This window comes from Rhinopithecus bieti, unplaced genomic scaffold (genome assembly GCF_001698545.2).
Source record: "Rhinopithecus bieti isolate Rb0 unplaced genomic scaffold, ASM169854v2 scaffold_36417, whole genome shotgun sequence".
Lineage (NCBI taxonomy): Eukaryota > Metazoa > Chordata > Mammalia > Primates > Cercopithecidae > Rhinopithecus > Rhinopithecus bieti.
This window is the reverse complement of record NW_016815677.1, coordinates 257,511-261,924: the sequence shown is the minus strand read 5'-3', so window position 1 is coordinate 261,924 and position 4,414 is coordinate 257,511. Positions and strand designations below refer to the sequence as shown.

Below are 4,414 nucleotides of genomic sequence, written 5' to 3'. Positions count from 1 at the left end.
GGCGAGACAAGATCTCACTAATTTGCACAGGCTAGTCTCAAACTCCTGGGCTAAAGCAAATCTTCCCATCTTGGCCTCCCAAAATGCTGGAATTACAGGGATGAGCCACCGTGCCTGGCCAATCTTTTTTTTTTTTTTTTTTTTTTTTACTTTTAGTAGCGATGAGATCTTGCTGTGTTGCCAGGTTGGTGTCCAACTCTTCAGCTCAAGTATTCTCCTGCTTCAGCCTCCCAAAATGTTGGGATTACAGGCGTGAGCCACTGTGCTCAGCCCCAAGTACCTTTTTGTAGGAAGAACTGCTCTGAGATTATGGCTTTAGCAAATGACACTGGTGTTTCATTCATATCTCCATCCCTCTGTCAGGGGGCTGCCTAAACCCAATTTACCTGGCTTAAACAATGACTAACTAAAAAAAAAAAAAAAAAAAAAAAAAAAAAAAAAAGATACACACACTACAGCTCCATTGCCCCTTACTAGGGAAACTCTGAGGTGTGGCCTACACTCTTTCTAGCATTCCCTGTGAGTTTGAAAGTTCCTCTTTATGGGATGTGACTTGATAAGCATCCAGCGTGGCTTCCGTCTCTTCTTTTCCCTGTCTCACTCCTCCCCACTCCTTTACTGGGTTTTCGTGGAATAATTTTTCAGGAAATCATTTTAAGAAGTAACTTAGGCCAGGCACGGTGGCTCACACCTGTAATCCCCAGCATTTTGGGAGGCCGAGGTGGGCAGATCACGAGGTCAGGAGTTCGAGACCAGCCTGGCCAATATAGTGAAACCCCCATCTCTACTAAAAATACAAAAATTGGCTGGGCGTGGTGGCATGCACCTGTAGTCCCAGTTACTTGGGAGGCTGAGGCAGAAGAACTGCTTGAACCTGGGAGGTGGAAGTTGCAGTGAGCTGAGACCATGCCATTGCACTCCAGCCTGGGTGACAGAGTGAGACTCCATCTCAAACAAACAAAAAAGTAACATATATTAAATGAACAGAAAAACTTTTGGCTCAAATCACATACCAGTCAGCTTCATCCTGTGATTCACTGCATGGCACTGTGTAATAAATCACCAAAATATTGGTGCTTCTTTGAAATGCAAAGTCCAACTGTAAGATCTAAGGGCCTATGTTGGATTTGGATCCTGGTGAGGGCTTCTACAGCCTAATGACATTCTGACCCAATTAAATGTACCATCAGATTAGTCTCCAACTCTTTCCTCCTCTCACTAGCTGAATCCTTTTGTTCTCACACCACAGTTCAGTTCACAGTTTATCTTGCCAGGGCTCATGCCATAGCCTGGCACTCTAGCATTTGTTTCCACGATTCCTAAACTATTAATTTCCCTCAGTTGGCTGAGTCTCCAGTGGCCCGGATCCTCCACAAAGTGGTCCAGACTGTAGACCTTCATGCCATGGAACCAGTGTTCCTTATTTCACATAAATGGCCATGTCCAACCAATCTCTCAAACACTGGCAATATGATGAAATGCAAAGCCTTGTAAGACAAGGGCACATCCTGTTAGATGTGGGAAGGCAACATGAACTCTCTCCCGAGTGAACAGAATTCCTTTTGAGAAACAGGTTGGGGTTTCAACTAGGGTTTCTCAACCCCAGCGCTATTGACATTTTGGGCCAGAGTAATTGTGGGAAGCTAGTCTATGCATTGGAGGATATTTAGCAACATCTCTGGCTTCTACTCACTAGATGCCAGCAGCACCCTCCTTTTGTTGTGAAAGCAAAGCATGATAAGACCAGGGGATCAGGACGGCTATAAATAAATGAAAGCCTCCCTTATTTTGTATGTAATGTTTTGTTGGCAAAAGAATTTTCAGTTGTTTTCTATGAGAAGCTTCTCTTCACATCTTTTAAAAACAGATTTTCCCTATATTGCTAATCTCCTTACACAAACATATCCACACCAATCTTTTCACTGCAGCACTAATGAATAATGTTTCTTTGCTGCCCATCAGAGTGGCAAAGAGAAAAGGGAATGGCAATATTCCATGTGATTGTGGGACGCGGGAGATGAATACTCACAAACTGCCAGGGACATATAAATGACTGGGGAAGAATCTGACTTGGGAATATAATTTGGCATCATGTATTAAAACTTTCATGAAATATATGTAAGCTCTCTGACCCTAAATTCCGTTTTACCACAATTGAATAAATGGATAAGATATTATGTAGAAGAATTTTCAAAATAATAAAATTAGAAACAAAATCTTCAACAGGGAGCTGATTACATCATGGCACAGCCATAAAATAGAAATTCATGCAAAAATGCAGACATGTATTTGTTCCCAATGTAAATGAAAAAACAGGTTACAAAACAATGTATATATAGGTATAGAAAAAAGTCTGAAGAAATAGACACTAATAATTTTAACTACATTTTTGAGTGAAAGAATCACATATGATTTGTCTTTAACATTTTCCCCCCTTAAAATGATTACATAATCTTTGTATAACAGAAAAATAAAGAGCTACTAATAAGTACTGCAAACAGCAAGGTCCATGAAATCAAGACTTTCCATGAAGAAAATGGGAGACTGGTTTCCCTGCTCTACTCTGAAAACACCAAACACAAACCAAGGTAGAACCCAAGATAGAAGCCACTCAAGCTGCTTCAAGTCAAAGTTGGGCCAGAGGTAAGATGTTTAGAATCTTCTCAATCCTACCAACTATACAGATCTTTACTGTTTTGGACATTTGCTTGTCTTCCCTTGTACTTATCCATGTAAAGTCTTATTTGATTAATGGTTGAATCTATACATATTTTAAACCTCCCATTATTGTATGAAGAGTCTATATGTTAATAAACTGACTGGCTGACTCACCTTAACTGAACATTTGGTGTAAGAGCTGGGGGCAAGGGAAATGGAGAGGAAATGAAGCAGAGGCTCCTCCATGTTTCTGTTCTTCTCTTACCAGGAAATGAAGACTGTATCATCATGCCCACAGTTGAAGTAGCTCAGCATCCTTTCCTATCTGCATGTAAATGCATGGACCCAATGGGTAAATTATACCCTAGAACAAAATGTTTGTCTATAAGTTTTGGGAAAAAATAAGACAATGTGCAGAGACAAACAGAAAAAAAAAAAAGAAGTGCTTCCTTTCTCTCCTTCTCCAAACAATCTGCTATGTATGAAAGAACCTAAAATAGTAATCCTATTTCTGCCCTGAAAGGAGAGGCCTTTGGATCAGAAGGGGCACTTGTTATACTATATGAGTAATAAGCTAACTTTGCCTCAAGTCCTACTGGAGAATAATGCCAATTATCTCAAGGTTTTCCACTTTTATAAAACCTTTTTTTATGGCTGCCACTTTGAGCAAGTTGTTAAAAAACCCTGGTTGCTTACTTTAGGGTGAAAACAACTCTAGCTATTAGGAAGCTATGCACCAACAAAGTTAGCTGAAATCTATGCAGCAACAAGGAAAGTGGTAGACTAAACTCTCTGATTGTACAATTTGCACTAACGCTGATTTGAAAGGACAGAATTCTTCCTTCCTCTCAGAAAGATGAGAGATGATTCTGCCAGAAATATAGGAATCTGCATACTTCCCAAAGAGTAAAATACAAATTTAAGAACCTGACATTATAAAACCGTCCTATTTAATTGATTTCATACCATTTTATTCTGGCAGAGAGCTTGCACTTGGGCAAAAATGGCATTTTTGACTCCAGTCTATAGGGATTTTATAACTTTATCCACCTGCCCAACACAACTATGCCGAGGCGGGGAGTGATGGCTCATGCCTGTAATCCCAGCACTTTGGGAGGCCAAGGAAAGAGGATCACTTGAGCTCGGGAGACCAGTCTGGACAACACAGTGAGACCTTGTCTGTACAACAAACAAATAAACAAAACAAACATAACTATGCTCTTTGTCACTCAAACTCTCATTGTCTTTTTACATAATAAACACAGGTATTTACTCTCTTTCAGATATTTTATTTTTCTTATTCTGACATTAGGCTATGAGAAGTACAAAAGATCCACAAGTACAAAAAAATCTGTATACCTTTGCGGTAGTTCAAAAAAATGCAAGAGAACAAAACAATTTTTTGAGTAATATTCATCTCTACAGATCTGAGTGACAGTCCGCTTGAAACACCGCCATAAAAGTGGTAAAAAATGATTTGTGATTATGTTAAATTTTTGATGTCTCTTTCACTTGTTTAGGAAATTTGTCTTCTGACATTTATATTGGATAGATTCTTTACCTGTATTTTGCTGAAGCTCAATTCCCTGCCTCTTCAGGGCTTCAATGATGACACTTTTGTTTTTATAGTCAGCTAGTGATGTTTTGTCCAAAGGAAGATTCTGACAACAGCTTCAGCAGCAAGAAAATCTGGATATAGATTTATAGTTATTGTCCTTTCCAATGTAAAAAAAAAAAAAAAAAGTTGAAAAATGTT

At 39.2% G+C, this 4,414-nt stretch overlaps 1 protein-coding gene across 3 annotated transcripts in view; it reads right to left on the bottom strand.

Moving 5' to 3' along the window:
* Positions 1–3,934: 3,934 nt before the first annotated feature.
* ZCCHC7 (zinc finger CCHC-type containing 7) overlaps positions 3,935–4,414 on the bottom strand; it is a 254,677-nt gene continuing 254,197 nt past the window's right edge. For all 3 annotated transcript variants that reach the window (XM_017853564.1, XM_017853566.1, XM_017853565.1), the window contains exon 10: positions 3,935–4,411. The gene's annotated coding sequence lies outside the window, so the exon portion shown is untranslated. The remainder of the gene's footprint in view (positions 4,412–4,414) is intronic.